Source organism: Protopterus annectens, chromosome 5.part0, assembly GCF_019279795.1.
Source record: "Protopterus annectens isolate FY-2018-M chromosome 5.part0, PAN1.0, whole genome shotgun sequence".
Lineage (NCBI taxonomy): Eukaryota > Metazoa > Chordata > Ceratodontiformes > Protopteridae > Protopterus > Protopterus annectens.
This window is the reverse complement of record NC_056735.1, coordinates 1088858064-1088881810: the sequence shown is the minus strand read 5'-3', so window position 1 is coordinate 1088881810 and position 23747 is coordinate 1088858064. Positions and strand designations below refer to the sequence as shown.

At 40.9% G+C, this 23747-nt stretch overlaps 1 protein-coding gene across 1 annotated transcript in view; it reads left to right on the top strand.

Moving 5' to 3' along the window:
• The window catches only part of MAP4K4 (mitogen-activated protein kinase kinase kinase kinase 4), a 3343981-nt gene that overhangs the window by 703025 nt on the left and 2617209 nt on the right, over positions 1–23747 (top strand). The gene's annotated exons all lie outside the window — the stretch shown is intronic.

Here is a 23747-nt window from a genome sequence, read left to right as displayed (position 1 = left end):
GATTACTTCAAAAGCCTAGCAAAGCACACCCAGATGACTGCAAGGGAAATCCTACAGGCCCTGGGTTTCATGGCATCTTGCATTCTTCTGATTCCACTGGCAAGACTACACATGAGAAAACTACAATGGTACCTAAAAAGTTTATGGTCTCAACACAGCCACAACTTGGAAGCAATTATTCCACTCATTCCATGTCTACAAAAGTAATTTTTGTAGTGGGCACAAGCAAGCCAGCTAAACAAAGGCATGTCTTTCAACAAACCTCAAACAAGCCAAACCATTACAACAGACGCCTCAGATCATGGATGGGGGGCGCACATGGAGGGCAGATGCATTCAAGGGCAATGGGCACCCCGGGAACTGCATCTACACATCAATCAAAAAGAGATGTTGGCAGTGATTCATGCTATCGAGGCCTTCGGAAAATTTCTTCAGCAAGGTCAACTGCTAATAAAGACAGACAACACCACTGTTATGTCGTACATAAACAAACAGGGAGGCACTCATTCTTACCCCCTCTGCAGACTAACAATGACTCTTTGGGAAAAGTCCCTGAAACTGAACATACAGTTGCAATCCCAGTTTGTTCCAGGCAAGGACAATGTTCTGGCGGACAGTCTAAGCAGAAACATCTTGGACCCGCACGAATGGATGTTGCATCCAGACATTTTTGCTCAAATAACTCATGCATGGGGCAGGCCGGACATAGATCTCTTTGCCTCGCACCTCAATCATCATCTGAAGAAGTTCTGCTCGAGGACACACCATCCGCAAGCCTGGAGAATGGATGCTCTGTCCTTCAGCTGGAACTCTCTAACAATCTATGCATTCCCACCTCTACCATTAATGACCAAGGTGTTACTGAAGATCAAAGCAGAACAACCGAAAGGCATTTTGATAGCTCCAGACTGGCCAAGACAGCACTGGTATCCATTACTAAGGAGCATAACTCGCACCAAGCCGTGGCCCCTGCCTCAATGGCCTCTGCTTCTGACTCAGCACAATTACAGGACGGTTCATCCCAATCTGCAAACATTGCAGCTGACAGCTTGGAGGGTTCCATGACTTCTCCCCATATCTCTCTCTCCAAGAAAGTTCAAGAGATCTTACTGGAAGCACGCAGACCTTCCACCAGAAAAACTTACTCAGCCAAATGGAAGAGATTCAACGTCTGGAATGCCAACAAGGATCAGGATGCATCAGTAATGAGCATCCCACAGATACTAGAATACTTGGCAGAAATGCTTCATAATGGCCTTTCATATTCTTCCATAAAAATTCACGCTTCAGCAGTTTCAGCAAAATACAACAGTGATCCACCTGTGTTTTCACATCCTTTGCTAAGACAGTTTCTAAGAGGGATAAAGAATATCAAACCTCCCAGAAAACCACCAGTGCCTACATGGGACCTCAACTTCGTGTTGGAAAAATTAACTCTTCCTCCTTTTGCAGCATCTTCAGAATTGCAATTTCTCTCCTGGAAAACAGTTTTCCTGTTGGCAATTACCACAGCAAGAAGAGTCTCGGAGATACAGGCCCTCATGGCAGTACCTCCATTTCTCATTTTTCATCAGGACAGAGTTTCTTTAAGAACCAATCCTTCATTTATGCCAAAAGTGATATCCAGGGCGTCTCTAAATCAAGCAATTCACTTGCCTACCTTCTTTCCCAATCCTCAAAATAAAAGAGAAAAGCTGCTGCACACTTTGGACATACACAGACAGTTGCGCTACTACTTGGACAGAACAAAAGCCAACAAAGTCTGACCAACTATTTGTAGCTTACGCTACTGGAGTACAAGGAAAGGCAATTTCCAAACAGTTTTAAAATGGATTGGACACTGCATAAGATTCTGTTACTCTTTCCATGGAAAAAGTGTGCCAGCCAGTATCAGGCCACACTCCACCAGAGCTATAGCCACCTCCACAGCCTTTCTAAGAGGGGTGGCTACAAAGGGCATTCTAGAAGCTGCTACATGGAGCTCCGTGCATACATTTTCCAAACACTACAACCTGCCTTTATATTCCAGATCCCGAGCAGGCTTTGCTTCGGCAGTCCTGCAGGGCATTTTAGCTACACCATCTTTATCTTAGATCCTACCACCCCCAGCTTGGCTATGGTATTCAACCCATATGTAAGGACTGCAGTTGCATTCTTGAAGGACATAGTACAGTTTTGTACCTACCATAAATGTAGATGTCTGATAGATATGCAACTGCAGTCAGGTTTTCCCTCCCTCCTACCCCTCTGTAAATTCTCCTTTTTGGGTCCACTTCCCTTTTTCAAATTAGCTGGGGAAATCTGTTATGGTGTATCTGTTTATTACTGTTGTGCATGTCTGGAATTTTTTATCCAGTCTGTAGATTTAGCCTTCCTTGGAGGGCACCTGGCATCTGGGGCAAGAAACACTGAAGAAGATGACGCCGGCTGATGCTTTTATACCCCAGCCGCTCTGACGTCGGGGAAGAGGCGACATCAGCCGTCGCCTGACCCAGACTTTGGAATCTGGCCGACCGAAGGGCTGCCTGAGGCAGGACAACCCATATGTAAGGACTGCAGTTGCATATCTATCGGACATCTACATTTATGGTAGGTACAAAACTGTACTTTCCTGCCCCTAATACTCTGTTAATGTCATTGAAATCAGAATGCTAGACCTCTTTGGGAAAAAGATGGATACACCTGCCACACTGACCCTCGGGTTATAACTTGTGAAGACACACATGAGTGATATGGGTGTTGCTGTCCTGGATAATGTCAGGGAATAGAATGCCGAGTCATCTGACTTGGGACCGGAGGGAAAGGCTTATCAGATGGCAAAACACTTAAGTGTGGTTATGATGTTGTACATGTAGTATCCAAGTACCATTTGAAATGTTGGTCATAAGGCATTCATGACTGAGATTACAGCCACTGTTGTAGGATGGCACGGTACAGTTCTTCAGTTCACTTCTGAACAAGGAGCTGTTTTTGGAATCAAACGTGTGAATTGTTTAGGAAAATTGATCTATGGTGTCCAAGTAGCTCTGTTACTTTTCAGTGGCCAGGTTTGATAGAGAATACCCCTCTAAACCTGGTCCTTACTATGTAAGCCAGGAAAAAAAATATGCCAGCAAAAGAGAGAGGAGCCAGTATAATAAGAAGAAAATGGCAGCGGAGACCATAAGGGCCCACCATTAGAGAACAGCCATGACTTTGTGGCCTTCTCCCTCCTTTACCTAAATCCTCACCCCAGACCCATTCACTGTCCATCTCTAGTTTTAAAGTTAGTGAGAAGGGTAACCCAGTACTCTAGACATATGGCTACAAACCATAGTTAATAAAGAAACCAAAGCTACAGGTATTACCTCTGCCAGGAGACCAGATGTATTTAATGCTCCCTGTTCTCTGCGAATTTGTATTACTAGGGGTAATAAAACCTTTTCCCAGTTTGGAACAAAGGAGAGGTGTCAACTTTGAGTCTTTTCCTGGTATCCAAGAAGGAGTAGACACCGAGACCCATCCTGGACCTATCAAAACACTCTAACTCAAAGTCCCCACATTCAGAATTTTGACGTGCTACCATTCCTGTTTTCCCCAGATGACTATGGTTGTGTTTGATCTCTGGAATATCCGTCTTCCACATCCATTTTCACAAGAACCCCAAGTCCTACTTGAGGGGTGAAGCACAGGGCAGACAGTACCAGTTTTAGCTCCTTTCCCTTTATATTGGTTACTGTGTCCAGGGGTTTCACAAATTGCCTGGCTCCTGTAAAAAGAAGGGCATTCGGATCTGGATACCTGCATTATTCAGGTGCTGTCTCAGGAGGAGGTGCAGAGGGACTCTATTGTTTCATCATTTAATTTTTCCAAAGTCTTGGAGTGTCTGTCAGCATTAAAAAAGAAAAGCAAAGAACTAGGATAAATATGCTAAAAACACACTCCTTTATTAAAAGACTTGAGAACAAAAGAAACAAAGTAAAGGGCAGTTCGATGCAAAGTAAATGCCAGTTAGATACACTGGTCAAACCCATCTCCTATTTTGCCAAATAATATAAACTTTCTTTTCATTCTTCAGTTTTAAATCATATTTAATATTGAATAGCCGATTTATTAGATTATTATTTACCTGCAGGTAGATGGCGTAGCTATAGGCATGCCAATAGCTACGCCAACTTAATCCTTACCCATTGGGAGGAAACCTTGGTTTTGAATAATGTAAAGTTTTCATCTTTTAATTTATTGACATTTTGTCGATGACATTTTTATAGTTTGGAAGGTCTCAGTAATTTTGTGTAATATTTACACAATGTAACTTTTTTGGAGTTTTCACTACACTACTCAGCCTTGTCCATAGCGTTCTTGGACATGCATGTTACCAGGTTTTTGGATGGTAAATTTAGCACAGAATTATTTAGAAAAGAATGCTATAGGAATACATTTTTATATAGAGTATGCATTCTGGCTCTATATTAAGCGATGCTGTTAAAGGACAGTATATGTGAATTTCGAGGCAGAATGCCACCATCAAGGGTTTCAGCCTAAATTTGGTGATGCTCTGCAACAACCTCGTAGAAAGAGGTTACAAGAAAAGTGAATAGGATACTCGAGTTCTATCCCTAACTAGGGCTAAACCATATTTCTCAAACAAAAATGGCACTACTGTTGTTGTTGGATACATCAATAAAAGTAGGTCTGTGAGCATACCTGTTCATTACAGGAGCAATGTCATTCAGGTTATAGATATTTTTTGTAAACATTGGCCAGTATTATTGACAGATGAGGAAATTAAGAATTCAGTAGGTCACACATACCATTTTTGCTTTAAGAGCAAGAAATCCATCAAAAGATTTTTGTTATCCCATGAACAACCAGAGTCTAGTATTGTTAAAAGATAAGATGGGGACTTACCCATGCTCTAAAAACATTTTTTAGTTACATTGTTGTGACCAATTGCTTTTTACATCTGGATTCGGGGCAGAGGTTTATATTCAAAGTTAATGCAAACTGTGAGATGTGCCATACAGTATATGTGGCATACTGTATCGTCTGCTCTTCATTTATGTTGGCAAAACTAATAGTTTTAAAGAGTGGATTTAGGGAACATCTTTATGTTATTAGGACATCCAACACAGTGACTGCACTGGCGAAATATGTAGCGGATTATCCAACACATAGCTTTAAGTTTTTGGTGATCGAAAATGTTTATGAAAATGCCCATTAGGGTGGCATAAAGAATGTTATGGAGAGATTGGAACTTAGATGGATTATTAAATTGAGAGCATATAGGGGTTTGAGTTTGAATGGCAGTTTGTCACTCAATACTATTTTTAAGGCTCACTGTCTACTGAGGTGTACCATAATTGTGATTCAGGTTTGTATCAGTAGTTGAATCAGTAAGCAACCATATCTCTTTTGACTGTTTATGTAGAGTGTTGCAATGTTTTTTCTTATTTTCACATAGTTCATAGATTTCTTTATATATAGTGTATGATCAGATAGTATTGTGTTAATTTTTGTCTGCATTGGATTGGATAAACACTACTTATTTCAGTGAACGAGGGCAACATAATGAGATTGGTAGCTCCAATGTATAGAAGGTTTTTTATAGGCTATTATGATGCCCAAATGTGATGTTTTTTTCTTGAATGTCCCAGATTGGTGGAATGTGTACTGTACCTTAGCTGACTAGTTTATTGTACTGTGATTGGTCCTCATTTACTATTGTTTGTGTTCTGTGGACCTTATTGTGTAGCATTATGCCTTTGCATATTGTTTTGATGGCAGTCCGAACGAACATGCTGTATTCCAGTGAGTTAGGAAATATGTGATTCGCTTGTTTTAATGTGCAGAAGGTTTTTATAGGCCATAATGGATTCTAAATATGATGCTTCTTTTTAGAATGCCCCGGTATGGAGGAAACAATTGTATTTAAAGTGAACAAGGGTAGTGTGTCGTGGTTGTTTAGTTCTATTGTATATGTTTTTTGATAGGCTGTAATGATGCCGAAATATGAATTACATCTTCAGAACACTTTGGACTGAGCAACACATCAACACATTGCATGTTAGTGAATGATTGCAAAGCACTGTGATTGATTTATTTTCATTGTTTTTCATATGTACCTTATTAGGCAGCACTGTGTTTTAACCTGGTGTTTTGATGGAGGCGGTTTGAGGGAATATTTCATGTTTTAATGTATGTGGCAGTTTGGTGTAGATGGCTTACCTCAATATGCAGTAGGTCTTTGACAGATTGTGTAAAGTTTAGGCATGTTTGTTTTCTGGATGCCTTGGACTTTAGGAAGATGCATCTTACTTTACTAAATGAAGGCAGAATGCTGTGATTGGTTCATGTCTCTTCTGAGTGCCCTGTCAGACAGTACTATGCTCTAATACGATGTTTTGATTGTGGCTGACTTTGAGTGGACGCTTTGCATCTTAATGGCTGAGGCAGCATACTGTGATTGGTTCTTTTCAAAATGTAGAGACTCATTGATAAGCTGTATTGTAATTTAATATGCAAATTTCTTCATGAAAGCACTGTATCCAAGGAATACATTCTATTCCAATGAATGAAAACAGCATACCGTGATTTATGTTAGAATTGTACAGTGTTGCTGATAGGTTATAGTAGTATTCTGTCACGACTTTCATGTTCTGAATGTTGCAGATTGGACATTTACATTGGTTTTAATATGTGAGAGAATTGTGTTGTGATTGGTTGTTTTAATGCTTAGTGCTTTTGATAGGTTATTTCTTTTAAATGCTATGTTATTGACTACTGTTAGTGGTCTGAAGAATCTGTCATTCTGATCATGAAAGCGCTAACCTTTTAATAAATATTTCACTTTGAAGAGTCAGTCGTGTGTCCATTTAATCCTGCTTTGCTTCATCACAGATATTTAATATTGAGCTACACTTAAGCCAGGGGTGGCTAGCATTTAATTTTATCTTTCAGAAAAGTTCCTTCTTTACAAGTAACAAATTTATTTCTTGTTTTTTGTAAAGGGGGTAAACTTCTTAAAATTGCAACTTTTAGTATTATTTTTTCAAACACCTTTATTATATTATCATGCTTATAGTAAGCATTAGTGTTCAATTTGTTTCTAATGGCATTGACATCTTCCATAATTCTAATTGACCATTTCCTTTTTTTCAGACACCTTTATTCAGTTATCACTTGTAACATAGGCAAGTTTGCATTCATATAAAAGTAATCAAACTGTATTAATATAACATTATACTTTACATGTATTGCTGTACATCTTATAACCTAAGCAATATTACATAAGTTGTTCAATTCCTGCCTTTTTTAAACAAGACACATCTTCATTAAACCATCACTTGTTACATAGGCAAGGGGCCTAGACAGCTATAAATTTGCACAGAGAGGAAAATCCTGAGCATATCTAAACAATCCTTTCTTGGTTTGTGACATACTGTGGAGTTGATTGGTAAGAGAAGTTTTATTTGAATTTGTATTGTATTTATCACTTTTTTTTCACTGTTTGTAGGTAGGAAGGGACTGCTTGTTAACAAGATTTACTTTGATTCATATTTTGTTTTACCTTTAATTTCACTGTTGGTTGTTAGAAATAGATGGGTTTTAGACAGGCAAGCTGTAGCCCCACCCCAGGAAAATCCTGAGCATATCTGGTCAAACCCATCTTGGTTTGTGATGTATTTATCTTTATTGTCAAAAAGAACTGCTACTGCGAGCGATAGTGAGCGACGTAAAGGAATTACAATTTTTTTCTGGCTTGTAGAACTTGTATGGTCAGAATAACTTTACTGTACTTTTAGTTGTATATTGCTGGTGTGATTTTTTTGTCATAGAAGTTGATTTAAGTTCTCTTTGAATTCTCTGTTTACTGATTTTGATCTCCTCTTTTGTAATATTGTATTAATTTGAAGCTGAATATGGATTCATTAAATGAGTATGCAATTAACGATTTGCTAGTGCACAAATATCTTTTACAGTGTAATAAATGTTACGCATATTTAAAGGTAACAGCTGATAACACTGGTGATCTGTGTTCCTCATGTCAAAAGTTGGATGATTTGCTTGCCATTGTTGGAAGTAAATCTAGACTTGATTGCACTTGTGCAGTTGGCATGACTTGGAAAACTGTTTCATATATGAATGACTGGACTGATGAGTTAAATAACGTTGGGCATAGAACAAATCGAACACATTTAGGAAATGATGCAGCTACTGTATTTTCTGCAAAGATCATTTCACCCCTGTGAAACAAGATAATGCCGCTGACAACTCTGGAATTCTGGATGCAAATATTCTGCAATCTGAGGATCTAGTTTGTGTAGAAGGAAACAAAAAAGAAAGAAAGGAAGAAGTTCACAACAAATAAGGAAGAAAAAGACATTGATTAATGACTGTAAAGGAGAGAGAAAGGTAGTAAAAGGACACTGCTTTGTAATGTAACACAGGTTACAGGACATGATTTTCTATCAGAAAACCTTCAGTCTACAGAAAAAAGCATCTTTCCAGCGGAAAAGGTAGAAAAATAGGCAAGGTGTGGGTGAAATGGAAGAAATTAAAAATGAATGTGGAAGGATTGAAGAACAGAAAAAAGAGGAGAAAGACAGATGCTGACTACATGACTCAAGCTGTGGATTTACACCACCAGCTGGATGAGAATTTAATACATACACAATGAAAATAGGATTAATAAGACTAATAGTCATGATTAATCCTTCATAAGGGGTAGAGCAGATATTACCATATTAGATGATTAAGATTCTTTAGAGTTGGCCAGCAAAGATATTCTTGTAATTGGAGAATCAATTATTAGAGGAAATGATACGTATATTTACAGAGATGATAATGAGCATCAAATAGTGTTATGCTTGCCAGGAGCAAAAATAGAAGATTTTGGAGTGCCTTAATGTAAGGAAGTATGGCTCTGTTTTTATTCATGTTGATGCAAATGATGCCACGCGGAAAGATTCTCTGACTGTAGGGAACTGAGCCATCTTGGATAGTATTGTTTGTACTGGTGTTAGGACGTATTTTTCACAAACCACCTGTAGATAGGATAGTCAGGTCACTGTGAATGAAAATATTTTTGGGGTAAATACCTATGTGGAAAAAATGGCCTGTTTTAAAAAATGGAAATGTGTAGAGCATCCAAGCCTGGTTTGGGGCACACATGGATAGTGTACATTTGTCTAGATCAGGGAAGAGAATTTTTGCAGCAGATATTTTGCAATGTTTGACAAACACTAGGCAGGAATTTTGCCATGTTGAAAATTTAACAGCCCAGAGATAGCAACATTTGATGCCTCTTTGATGGTTGTTAATCCTAGGAGCATTAATACATTTTTTTAATTGGAAAATTTGCTACGTTCCCACAAGATTGGTGATGGCATTGTTTGTGAAACATGGTTAAAGAACAATGACTGGAAACCAGTTCTGTCCGGGTATGTTTTTACTGCAACAGACATTCTGATAAAAAAATCAGGTGGAAGTGTTATGATAGATATTAAAGATGGCTATGAGACCTGTGATTATTACATGTTGAATGATAACACCAACACTATAGACTGTGTAACTGTGACAATAAAGACAACCCTGGAACGGGTCTACTTTGATTCACTGAAAACTCACTTCCCTGAATTTCAAAACACTCGTACCAAATCGCTGAAAGCTCACATCACTGAATTACATTTCACTGAATGTCAGGAAAACTGCAAGGAACCACCACGATGTAAACCAAAAGATTTATTTAAGAAGAACAAGCGCTTTCACGCACCATCCCGGTGCGCTTCATCAGGTTACATTCTATGATAAAATCTCCCATCCTTAAATATAAAATCTCCAATCAATTAAACAATCAATCCCATCAATTAAGACAATTCAATAAAGATTTTAAAGGAAAATGCATCCTATTTCTATTGCATTTAAACAATCATATAATTCATGAAATAATTTTCTTTTAAAAACGCATTCAAGCCCATGACAAAACTACGTAAGTAAAAACGTATTAGTCAGACACAAACATTAACCATGAATAAACTATTAAAAAATTTTTTTTTTTTTTTTTTTTGTTACGATATTCATTGTACGAATTCATAGATATTTGTATGAAACTTTTACCCATGAGGACGATACTTAAAAAGACCTCACAATCGCGCATATATATATCAGGAGTAAATACCCAATAGTGCCGGTCTGATGCTGAGTGCTGAGTTCAGGCCAGGCTCTATATGGGCTCTAAAATTTAAAATCCATTTTAATTCATTTAGTTCAAGGGTACCTAAAAGGTCACCCTCTCTCCTATTCTGATGTATTACTTGTATTACCCTATATTTAAATGTATGTCGGGGAAATTGCTGGCAATGTCTAGCTAAAACGTTGGTAATATTACCCTTTCTGATGTCATATACGTGATTGTATACGCGATCCTTAAATCTATGTGAGGTCATACCTACATAGTATGCTTCGCATGTATCACATGTAGCTAAGTATATAACATTACTTGTATTACAAGTGGCATAGAATTTTGGCTCAAAAGCTATCCCTATGCCTGGAACTTCAAATGTCTGGATTGTAGATATATGCTTACATATGCAACATTTCCTACATGGATATGTACCTTGTTTGTATCTTGCTCTAATATCTTGTTCTTGAAGCTTCACTTTTTCATTACATAACAATCTTTTAAGATTAGGACAATTGCTAAATCTAAAAACTGGCTTGTCTCCCACTATTATAGATAAATCAGAATCTAGAAGCAAAATCTTCCAGTTATTAATTATGATATTCTTAATATGATTCACATCATTTGTATATTTGATATCAACTGGGAACTTCCTCTTACACCTCCCAGGGTAACAGTTAAAACCCCCTTTTTTATTATTTAATCTTGAGGTCCCTAGGGCGATGGGTGCTAAATCATTCACCAACGATGGTGGATAGCCCCTATCCACAAAACAAGCTTTCTGAACATTCGAAAAATGTAAAATATCTTCCTGTTTGCTACATAGTCTCGACACTCTAGTCATTTGACCCTTAATCGCATTCCGAAAAATGTGCCTAGGGTGCATGCTGTCAAAATGGAGGATACCATTTCTCCAGCATGGCTTCCTGTATAGCGATGTGGTTATATTATTATGATCATCCTTTAAAAATGGTAATATCTAGAAAATCCACCCTATGGATAGAATACTCATAGGTGAATCTTAAAAAAGATGTTGTTGATTCCATAAACTCTACAAACTCATGCAGCGAGTCCTCGTCGCTGTTCCAAAACAAGAGGATGTCATCCACAAAACGCCTATACAAAATAATAATATTAAATCTCTCATTGTCAAAGACAAATTTCTTTTCCCACTGATAAATTGCCATAATGTAAGTACTGTTGAGCAAATACGTATATGCCTTTTTTTCCTCACTGTAGTGCGATCCTGGAGTTTAGTATATATAGTTGGGGGGTGGAGGCGGGGCGGCCACGGTGGCGCAGTGGTTAGCATTGCCGCCTCACAGCAAGAGGTTCTCCGGTTCGATCCTCGGCTGGGGTGCCTTCTGTGCGGAGTCTGCATGTCCTCCCTGTGGTCGCGTGGGTTTCCTCCGGGTGCTCCGTTTTCCTTCCACATCCCAAAGACATGCTGCAGGTGGATTGGACACTCTAAATTGGCCCTAGGTGTGCGTGTGAGTGTGCCTTCTGTGGAAGGTTGGGCGCCGGGCTGGCAACTCGACACCGTAAAACTCCACTGCCATTCAATGTGCGGACAAGGTGATCCGCTGTGGCGACCCCTAACCGGGAAAAAGCCGAAAGAAGAAGAAGAAGAAGAAGTTGGGGGGGTGGAGGCACAGCCCTCCACCTACTTTTGGTTTTATAATGTTAGCTTTCAGTGAAATGAGATTCATAAATGTAATAGCTAAGTAGGTGGGGGCGAACTCTGGGATTGCACTACAGTGGGGAAAAAGGCATATATGTTTTATTTGCCCAACAGTACTTAAATTCAGTGAAATGAGTTTTCAGTGATTTGAGCTTTCAGCGATTTTTTTGAGGGTTAATTAAAATTCAGTGAAATGAGTTTTCAGTGAATCAAAGTAGACCCCCCTGGACCATATAACAATTGTTGGAGTGTATAGACGACCAAAGTCAAGTGCAGATGACCTAGAGGAATTCATACATTTCTTGCATCAGACAGAAGGGAGGAATAATATTAGCGGGGAACTTAAATTTACCAGAAGTAGAATGGAATAATGATTCTACAACATTAGTGAGGAAATTATTCACAGCGTGTATTCAGGAACAATTATTACTTCACATTGTAAAAAAGCCTACCAGGGGACGGAACATACTAGACATTGTTTGTGTTCCCAAAAAATTACTATAACTTCAAGTCGAGTTTTACCACCATTGATGTGCAGTGATCATGGGGTTATAATGGTTAATTTGTTGCTAGATAATTCTGCCAAACTGAAGTCTGAGCCAATGCACAAAAGGTTAATTACAGATTGTATGGAAGCAAAACAAGTCACCAAAGCCATTGATGAGGGAAAGGCAGTCCATACAGCCTACCTCGATCTGGCGAAGGCCTTCGATACAATACCCCACTCGGGTATCATTGAAAAACTCATCAGCTTAAATGTTAACCCATACATCACAAGATGGGTTGCAAACTGGCTGAGTGACAGAACCCACAGGGTCAGAGTTGCTGGCGCCATGTCAGACTCAAAGCCTGTCACAAGTGGTGTACCACAGGGCTCAGTCCTGGGCCCACTCTTGTTTGGCTTCTACTTTTCCAAGTACAAGCAAACACAGGAGGGTTATGGCTGACAAAGTTTGCAGATGACTGCAAACTGGGCGCCATAGTAGAAAACACATCTGACACAGATATCCTTCAGAAGGGTCTCACAGAAATGGATAACTGGTGCCAGAGCCATGGCCTAAAGTTAAATGCCAAAAATGCATAGTCATACCCTTCGGGAAAAACAAGGTTACCCTAGCTACCAAATAGGTGGCAATCCACTGAGCACAGAAGAAGTTATCAGGGACCTGGGGACCCAGGTTGATAGTAGTCTGTCATTCGACACCCATGTAGCTAAAGTAGTTAGGAAGACCTTCTACATTGCCCACCTTATCATGAAGGGATTCTCATCTAGATCAAGGGAGGTCATAGTCTCCCTATACTCATCACTCATCAGACCAATGATTGAGTACAATGCCCCATTCGGAATGTATCTGACCCGACACTTGCAGCAGCTGGAGAGGCCACAAAAGTTCCTCACCAAAAGGATAAAGGGTCTCAAACATCTGTCCTATGCTGCCCGACTGAAAGAACTCCAGCTCTATTCAGTCGCTTACCGCTTGCTCAGAGGTGACCTTTGCCTAACATACAAGGCCATGTCAAACCCAGATTTGATGAATATGCTTCACCTCAAAAAATCTAGATCCGTCAGAGCTACAAGGGCGGGAGACTTAAACCTCGACACGGCTATTAATAGGACGTGCTGGAGGGATAGATTCATCACCCAAAGACTCCCTATGCTGTGGAATAAAATCCCGGTATATGTGAGGCAGAGCACCTCGCTGGCCTTGTTCAAGAGAAATCTTGACCAATGGATGGGAGATCGCAGATATACCCCAGGGATTACCTCAGTGTCACTGCTCGACAGAGGCACAGCAAAATAATGGGTATAGTTCCCCATACTAAAGGGGTGGCGTAAGCCACAAAACTATGGGCTAGGCTTGTAAATGCCCTCGGGCAGATAGCCTAGTATGAACCTATGAACCTATGAACCTATAAGTCACTATAAAAAATGGAATGTGGAAAGTTTTGAAAGAGAAATTGAGTGCAAAAAATTTAAAAAAATGTTTAACATCAGGATCTAGGCATACAACATCAGGCAGATATATTTCCTTAAGAATAAGATATCTGATTAAGGTGAGAGACAAAAAATAAAAGAAATGGAATTAAGGTCGAACTACAACTTTGTAAATTGAAATAAACAAGCTGGACAAACACATTAAGCATAGTGTGAGACAGGATCAAGAAAAATTTGAAGGAAATGTATATAAAGATATTGAGCATAATTGGAAACCTTTTTATAGATGCATAAGATGTGGAAGGAGTAAAGACCTACAAAGTGATAAACTGTGTGCAAATTCTAAAATTTATTCTCCAACACAACAGATTATAGATATATTTACAAAGTCTTGTGCAAAACAGTGGCTCCACAAAAGTTGTCCTAATGACATCCAAGTAAACCCAGATACTGGAATCAAATTAGATTATATTGAAAAAAACTGTGCAAACTGGATCCAAACAAAGCACAAGGCGGAGACGGAATTTGTAACAATGACCTGAGAACACTTCAGCAAGAACTTACAGTACCATTATGTCTGTTATTCACTAGGTCATATAAATATGGGGAGATTCCTCAAGATTGGAGACATGCACTTATTAAACCTGTTTTTAAGGGAAAGAGTAGGACAAAAACCCAGAGTCATATAGACCCTTAAGTCTACTTTCATGTTGTGGAAAAATAATGGAGATGGTAATATTGGATAAGTTATTGTCAGACCTGAATAGGTTGGGATTTGAAACCATATGTCAGCATGCATATGCTAAGAACAGATCTGTTACCACCTGTAACATGATGTTCTATAACAATGTAATAGCTATGAATGAAAAATTGTGCTGTGATGTAATTTGTATAGATTTAACTTCAGCATTTGACAGGGTCATACACGTAACACTGATCAATAAATTAGTACAACTAGGTATTGATGTACTCTTGATGAGATGGATAGCTGCATGGCTTACAAATAGGACATAAGTAACATGCAGCAACTGGAGAGGATAATTCCTTGGGTTACATTCAGGGTGTCCCACAGGACTCTGTCATAGGCCCTTACTTGTTTAGATTGTATTTTTCAGACCTAACTTTTTCATCTGAGGCGTTCTACAGTCTATATGCAGACGACTTGAAATTGGCTAAACTGATTACATGTGTTACAGATAAAGCATGTCTGCAAAATAACTTGACTAAATTGACCATTTGGTCACAGAAGAATAATTTGCTGATAAGTACATCAGAAACTAAGTATATGAGATTTGGTAGGCATAAATTGGAATGTGAATATTTAGTACAGCACACAGTGATTGAAACTGTCGACTCGTTTAAGGACCTGGGTATATGGGTAGATTCAGCTGTGAATTTTTCTAATCATATCAACCAGTTGGTTAATAATAGTTCTAGAAGTAAAGGTTGTATAAAAAGATTTATGAAGTCTAAGAAATCAAAAGTAATGAAGTCATTGTTGGTTACATTAGACCCAAACTTGAGCGTGGAATATAACAGTATGGAAACCCTATTAATGCAATTAACCATAGGTAAAACTGCCCTACAGTTTGTAGCATGCTACAGACCACCCTCTCAAACTCAGGAAACCCACACAGCCTTCCTGAAGACACTGGAGAGTATGAATGTCTCTCCAAACACCATAATATTGGGTGACTTCAACTACCCAAACATAGACTGGGAACATTACTCAAGCCCCAACACCCTAGCCCAAAGGTTCCTGGAGTTCATAAACTCAAATGCTATGGAACAACTAGTCACCATTCCCACAAGAGGAGAAAATATACTAGACCTGATCATCACAAACATGGGGACAAAGTGCTCCACACCGGAAGTATATCCCTCATTGGTGAGATCAGACCATAAATTAATCTCACTGGAGAGCCACATCCCGTCCCCAACCCCAGCAAAAAAGACCACAGTGAAGAACTTCTCAAAAGCAAACTTCACACTTCTTAAGACTGGAGTGGTATCCTTCAAGGCCCCCGAGGCAGTGGAAACCACAACTCACGTGGCTGAAACCCTTACAAATGCCTTCTACGAGCACCTCCAGGAATGTATGGATCAAGCAATCCCTAATAAAATCAAGACCCTTTCCACCAAAGATAGGCGCCTGGTCTGGTGGACCCCAGCCATAAACAAACTCTACAACAAGAGGAGAAAGCTACTACATGACAGAGCAAAATCCCTAAAAGGGAAGGCATCTCTGATCAATACTAGCAAAAAACTACGATCACTCATAAAATCATCCAAGGCCAACTTTGAGAGAAAAATCGCTAAAGACACAAAAGACAATCATAAGGCCTTCTTTAGCTATGTTAGAAACCTGGGTGGAAACTCCCAGATATGCTCAGAATTAGTCCAAAATGATACAAAAATCACTGAACCCACAGACATTGCCAACATACTGGCAGACAGGTTCAGTGCAAATTTCTCCCCTCCCTCCCCCCCAAAAGGAGAAATATCTATCCCACCCAGAGTCTAGCCTCCCAAACATCTCAGATGCCCAGGTGAGAGCTGCTCTCTCTAAAGCAAAAAACACAGCATCAATGGGACCGGACGGTGTCCCCAGCTGTGTGCTACACGAACTCAATGAGGAACTAAACCCACACATAAGGCTGCTGTTTAATCTTAGCCTTACTACAGGATACGTACCCAAAGAATGGCATACGGCAACTGTGGTCCCACTCCACAAAGGCGGTGCTTCTACGGACCCTGGAAATTACCGCCCATAAGCTTGACGAGCCTTGTCTGCAAAGCTATGGAGAGGGTCATAATGGAACTCATAAATAAAGACATTGGGGACCTACAGACACTGGATCCTACCCAATTTGGCTTTGTCAAGGGCAGATCCTGTCTCTTGAACTTGGTCGACTTTTTCGAAACAGTCACTAAGGCCATTGATGAGGGTAAGGCAGTTCACACAGCCTACCTTGACCTAGCAAAAGCGTTCGACACAATACCCCACTCGGGCATCATAGAAAAGCTCACCAGCTTAGATGTAAACCCATATGTCACAAGATGGGTTGCAAACTGGCTCAAGGACAGAACCCACAGGGTTAGAGTTGCTGGTGCCATGTCAGACTCTAAGCCGGTCACGAGCGGTGTCCCACAGGGCTCAGTCCTGGGCCCCTCTTGTTCGGCATTTATTTTTCTGAAGTGCAGGCAAACATAGGGGATTGTGGCTGACAAAATTTGCAGATGACTGCAAACTGGGCACCATAATTGACACTCCATCAGACACAGACATCCTCCAGAGAGGTCTCATAGAAATGGATAACTGGTGCCAGAGCCATGGCCTTAAGCTAAATGCCAAAAAATGTATAGTCATACCCTTTGGGAAAAACAAGGTAACCCCTAATTACCACATAGGTGGTAATCCATTAAACACGGAAGAAGTCATCAGGGACCTGGGGACCCAAGTTGACAGTAACCTCTCTTTTGACACTCACATTGCCAAAGTGGTTAGGAAGACCTTCTACATTGCCCACCTGATCATAAAGGGATTCACATCCAGATCAGGAGAGGTCATTGTACCCCTGTACTCTTCACTTATCAGACCAGTGATTGAGTACAACGCCCCATTGGGAATGTACCTTACCCGACACCTGCAGCAGTTGGAAAGACCCCAAAAGTTCCTCACCAAAAGGATAAAGGGGCTCAAACATGTGTCGTACGCTGCCTGACTGAAGAAACTCCAGCTCTATTCAGTCGCATACCATCTGCTCAGAGGTGATCTTTGCCTGACATACAAGGCCATGTCCAACCCGGAATTAATGGACATGCTCCACCTCAAAAAATCCAAATCCACCAGAGCCACGAGAGCAAGAGACTTAAACCTCAACACGGATATAAATAGGACGTGCTGGAGGGACAGATTCATCACCCAGAGACTCCCTACACTATGGAACAGAATCCCAGTCCATGTGAGGCAGAGCCCCTCACTGACTCTGTTCAAGAGAAATCTTGACGAGTGGATGGGAGATCGTAGGTTTACCCCGGGAATCATCTCTGTGTCACTGCTGGACAGAGGCACAGCAAACTAATGGGTATAGTATTCTCATCCTAAGGGGTGGTGAAAGCCACACACACTCTGGCTAGGCTTATAAATGCCCTAGGGCAGATAGCCTAGTATGAACCTATGAACCTATAAGAAAACAAGCATGAGTAAACTGTAAAGAGTACAATGGAAATATACCAAGGGTATCCATGGATGGGAAAATTTAAGTTATGAAAGACTAAAATATCTGAACTTGTACAGTGTCTCTTACCGATATCTGAGGATCTTATTCAGGTATATAGGGCATGTAGTGACAACTACCTTTGGGAATATTTGGGGTTAACAGAAAGTACTGGAGTCATCAGACAACCTATGTAGAAGATTCTATAGGAATGAGAAGTGTACTAATTGGTTCTCTGACAAGAGTAAGCTGATGCATGGAATAGACTACCAAATAACATTAAAGCAAGTACTAGTTCAGATATGTTTAAGAACAGCCTGGATACTTATTATAGGAATAAGTGTTTTGGTATATTGGCAAGCTAGAAGGGTATTAATGCCCGTGCTTGGAATATTTCTATATATGTATGTAATCATATATTTATATAAATGAAAACAAACCACACTGACATAATCCTAGTTGCAAGCATTTTTACATCACAAACCATACTGACAAAACTCCCAGTAGCAAACATTATACATCACTTATAATCTACCCAATCTTTCTCACTCAAACATTACATAGCTCATTTACGTCTTTTCGCCTTTTAAAACTCATTCCTCTCTTGTATTTATTGTTCCCACCCACAATTCCCATTTTTTCCTCTGTAGTGTTTAATTCTACCCTCTCCTAAAGATCTCAGTTCCAGTTGTTTTATCTCTGTTACTGTATTCGCTACTTCCAGTATAGTTGGTTTAGATGTTGATTTTCATTTTCTAGTAATTGCTTTTTTGGCAGCCACCATTATTCGATAGAACAAGGCCTTACCATGTCTAGGCAATTCCAATTCTGCGTCATAGCTCAGAGAAATCATCTCCCTCATCAGATCATTGTGCTCACCCAGCATCTCTGACAGTGCACCCCGCAGGGAATCCCAAAAGTCCACCAATTCACCACACTCCCAGAAAATATGATGTCATTCTATTCCTGTGTTGCAGTATTCTGCATATGGGTTTACCCTTCTAGTCTCGTGTATGTACTGCCAGTATCCAAAAGCTTTCAGTCACTCCTAGGTGTGCAAGATGTCAGGTCTAGACGAGAGTACGTGGGCCATAAAAGTGATGTCGGCACGCACCAGCCCTCAGGCCTTTCCAGCCGCCAGTCATACACCAGGTGATGTTCATCGTGTTTCACTGTTGCAGTCATTACAATTGAGTTATCCTGCTGGCAGGCTACCCACAGTCATTCCTAGTTCCAAAGTCTAGGTCCGGCGTCCTTTGCGGTCACCTTCTCCCTGACGTCAGTGCGCCATGGCTATAAAAGATGCAGCCGACGCCATTTTCTTCAGTCTTTCTTGCCACGTGGTGCCTGAAGCAAAAGCAGTTCGCAAGTGCCGGTCATCCGACTCCTGAGATTTTCAAATTTGAATTTCAGATCTGAAATCTTCATTAAAGCTAAGTACCCCGTTGGGGAAACTTTTTTCTTGCTCCAGACTGATGTCAGAAAAAGTTAATAATTGTATTTCTTTTGGGAAGCAAATACCTCATAAGGATTTTCATTCTTACTGTATTCCTTGCCTAGGCCCTGACCACGATGTTGCTAGCTATTGGTTTTGTGCTATATTTAACCAACGCACTATTAAGCGTCGGTACGATTTTGCCTCCCTTCAGCCTCTCCTCCTGAGGATTATTCTTTTGGGGAGACCCTGCATACTGTGAGGGAGCATTTCCACTGGGAGAGCCAAGATTACTCAGAATCCAAGAAAAGGCTCAGAGACTTCCTTTTATTACCTCAGCACAGGCCCCTTGCCATTCCTCCTGTTTTAGACATTGTCGATGATGTATTTTCAGAGTCCGGTCTGTCTCCTGACTCTTTACCACCAGCTGTTAAGCCAGACAGATACTACAGGGTTCCTGATGCACATAAATTTCTTTACAAAAACCCTGCTGCTGACCCAGAAACTATTTCTCAGGGTCCCAAGGGGATCAAGGCCTCCACTGCAAAAAACCCTATCCCCTCTGATAGGGATTCAAGGTCCCTGGACAGATGGGGGAAAAAAGATTTATACTTCTGCTACCTTGGCTGTAAGAGCTTTAAATTGTCAGTTTCATGTGCTTAAATATCAGCAATATCTTATGTCACAGCTTAAACAGAAAATGTTGACAAATTCAGAATGTCCAGAAAACAAAGAAATGCAGGATGTATTGCATGCAGCTGAACAAGTGGGAAAGCATACTTTGCAATGTGGTTTTGATTCTCTAGAGCCCTCTTACAGGGCCGCAGTTACAGGTTCTGTCATTAGGAGGCATGTTTGGTTAAAAGAACAGAATCTGCCCGATCATGTTAAAGCAAAACTCTTAGATGCTCCATTACAACATGATACCTTGTTTGGTGTTAAAGCAGAAGAAGTGTTAAAGAAAATGGAGGACAAAGCTAAATCTATGCAAACAGTGAAGGATTTTTTACAGGTACAACCTCCCAGAATTTAGCAGGAACTGGCCTGCAAAGAATTGGTCCTTTCCAGTGTCAGACAGGCCTCAGAGGCAGATACAGATGCCCCAGATGCGGATCACAGCCCCAAGGCTCATACAGGTCTAAACAGTGGGGTGCTTCTACCTCCAAAAGCGGAGAGGAAAAATCACAGCCATACAGGAAACAGTCTCAATGACTTTCCCCTGCCAGCACTAAGCGCTTATCTTCTGGCAGCTCGTTTGGGGGGGGGACTAGCACTTTTTTCACAAAATTGGCATATGATCACCCAGGACAAATGGGTCTTAAATATCGTATCTCAAGGCTACAGGTTCCACTTTCACATCCTGCGAAGGCCAACCGGTATGCCAGACCTGCTACGCAATCAATGGGCAGAAGCACAAAAACAAGTTTCATCTCTCAGGGACATGAGAGCCATTCAGCAAGTACCACAGCAAGAGCAGGGACAAAGATTTTACTCAAGGCTATTCTTGGTACCCAGAAAGGACAAAGCCTGGAGACCAATACTGGACCTGTCTATCCTAAACACATTCCTGGATATTCCAAAATTCAAAATGTTAACTGTGCAGCAGCTTATGACCATGCTGGGCAAGAAGGCTTGGCTTGTGACTTTAGACCTAAAAGAGGCATACCTGCATGTCCCAATCAGACAATCATGCAGAAGATACCCCAGATTTATAGCTGGCTCAATGCACTACCAATTCTCTGTACTGCCCTTTGGCTTATCTACTGCGTCCAGGGTCTTCACAAAAATGCCTGGCAGCATTAATTGCATTTTGCAGACAAAGAGGAATACAAATATATCCTTACTTGGACGACTGCCTTATTCAAGCAGAGAACAAGGACATTCTACTACAGCATCTGGCGTTTGTAAAAAGATTACTAACAGTTCTAGGGTACACAGTAAACGAAAAGAAATTAAAACTCGTACCCTCTCGGGATAATATTCCTGGGTGCAAGCTTAAATACAACTGCCCAGATCGCTTATCTCACACCAGACAAACACAGACAACTGACTACTTCTAGAATGTTGGCAACAAAGACCCAGTTATCCGGAAGAAAACTTCTGCAGGCTTTGGGCTTCATGGCATCCTGCGTACTGCTAATTCCATATGCAAGACTGCATATGAGGAAACTTCAGTGGTATCTAAAAAGTGTTTGGACTCAACATTGCCACAGCCTGGAAACAATAATTACCCTCATTCCCTGCCTGCAACAGGAGTTTCGATGGTGGGCAAAAGCCTGTCATCTCAACATGGGACAGCCATTCACCTTACCGACAGCCAGGCAGACATTGACAACGGATGCATCATATTATGCCTGGGGGGGGGCATATGACAGGAAGATGTATTCAGGGCACATGGTCTGCAAGTCAAATGCATCTACATATCAATCAAAAAGAGATGCTAGCTGTTCAGAATGCCCTGACAGCCTTCAAGTATCTACTTAATCCAGGACAACTACTGATAGACGGACAATACTACAGTCATGTGGTACATAAACAAGCTGGGGGGCATGCATTCCTACCCCCTCTGCAGACTAGCCATGAACTTGTGGGAAACAGCACTGACTTACCAAGTACATCTGCAAGCACAATTCCTGCCAGGAAGGATTAATACTCTGGCAGATGAACTAAGCAGAAACCTAATGGATCCCCACGAGTGGAAATTGGATGCACAAGTCTTCAGTATGATAACAAGGAGCTGGGGATGCCCCAGACATGGACCTTTTTGCCTCTCCTCAAAACTACCAAATACAGAGATTCTGCACAAGGACTTATCACAAACAAGCATGGAAAGTGGATGCTCTATCTTTCAGCTGGAAAAACCTAACAGTATATGCCTTTCCGCCTCTGCCTCTCCTCCCCAAGGTACTCCTCAAGGTCAGACAAGAAAATCCACAAATGATAATGATTGCCCCAGACTGGCCCTGCCAGCACTGGTACCCAGTCCTAAAGAGCTGGTCTCAATGCCCAGCTTGGACATTACCTCAAATTCCTCACTTACTGACCCAACAAGACACTGCACAGCCAACTCAGGACCCTAAACATGGCACCATGGCAGATAATGTAGCCATTCAAGACACACCTCTCTCTAAAGCAGTGATGGATGTTATTTTGGAGGCCAGGAGGCCAAGCACCAGAAAATCTTTTGAAGAAAAATGGAAGAGATTCTGTGCTTGGAATTAGGCACAAGGTATTGACATGACTGTTCCAAATATTCCTCATATTTTGCAATACTTAACTGAGATGCTGGATAAAGGCCTTTCCTTTTCATCAATTAAAATTCATGCCTCTGCCATTTCAGCTCATTGCAATACAGAGCCACCTATTTTTTCTCATTCATTACTAAGGCAAGTACCTCAGAGGGGCCAAAAAACATAAGACCTCCAAGGAGAGAACCAGTACCTGCTTGGGACCTCAACTATGTCTTGGAAAAACTCACACTGCCTCTGTTTGAGCCAGCCCCTCTGCAGCTGATATAAAATTCTTATCCTGGAAAACAGCTCTGCTCCTAGCAATAACCTCCGCTAGACGAGTCTCAGAGTTACAGGCACTCATGGCTGTAGAACCTTTTATCATTTTCCTTCCTGACAGGGTTTCTCTAAGGACAAACCCTACATTTATGCCTAAGGTAGTGTCCAGTGTGGCCCTTAACCAAACAATTAATTTGCCTACCTTTTACCCAAACCCACAGAATAAGGGTGAGAGACTCCTGCATTCTTTGGACATTCACAGGCAGCTACGCTTCTACTTGGACAGAACCAAAGCTTTCAGAAAGACTGAACAACTTCTAGTGGCATATGCTGCAGGATCACAAGGAAAGCCCATCTCCAAACAGACTATTTCAAAGTGAATAGGCCACTGCATTCATTTCTGCTGTTCACACCATGGCAATTCAGTGCCCAAGGGTATTAGGCCACATTCAACCAGAGCAGCAGCCTTCCTCAGAGGAGTACCAACCAAAGACATCTTAGAGGCTGCAACTTAGAGTTCAGTGCATACTTTTACAAAGCACTGTCACTTACCTCTCTACTCTAAATCCAGGGCAGGCTTTGCCACTGCAGTTCTGCAGGACCTGATAGCCTCTCCTAATCCTATTTAGCTCCAGCCTCCCAACCTTAGCTTTGGGATTCAACCCAATTGTAATGACTGCAACAGTGAAACACGATGAAAATAGTACAGTTGTGTATCTGCCATAAATGTAGATGTTCGAGTGTATTCACTGTTGAAGTCCAGGTTGCCCTCCCACCGTCCCCCTTTTCCTTGCTGGGACTTAT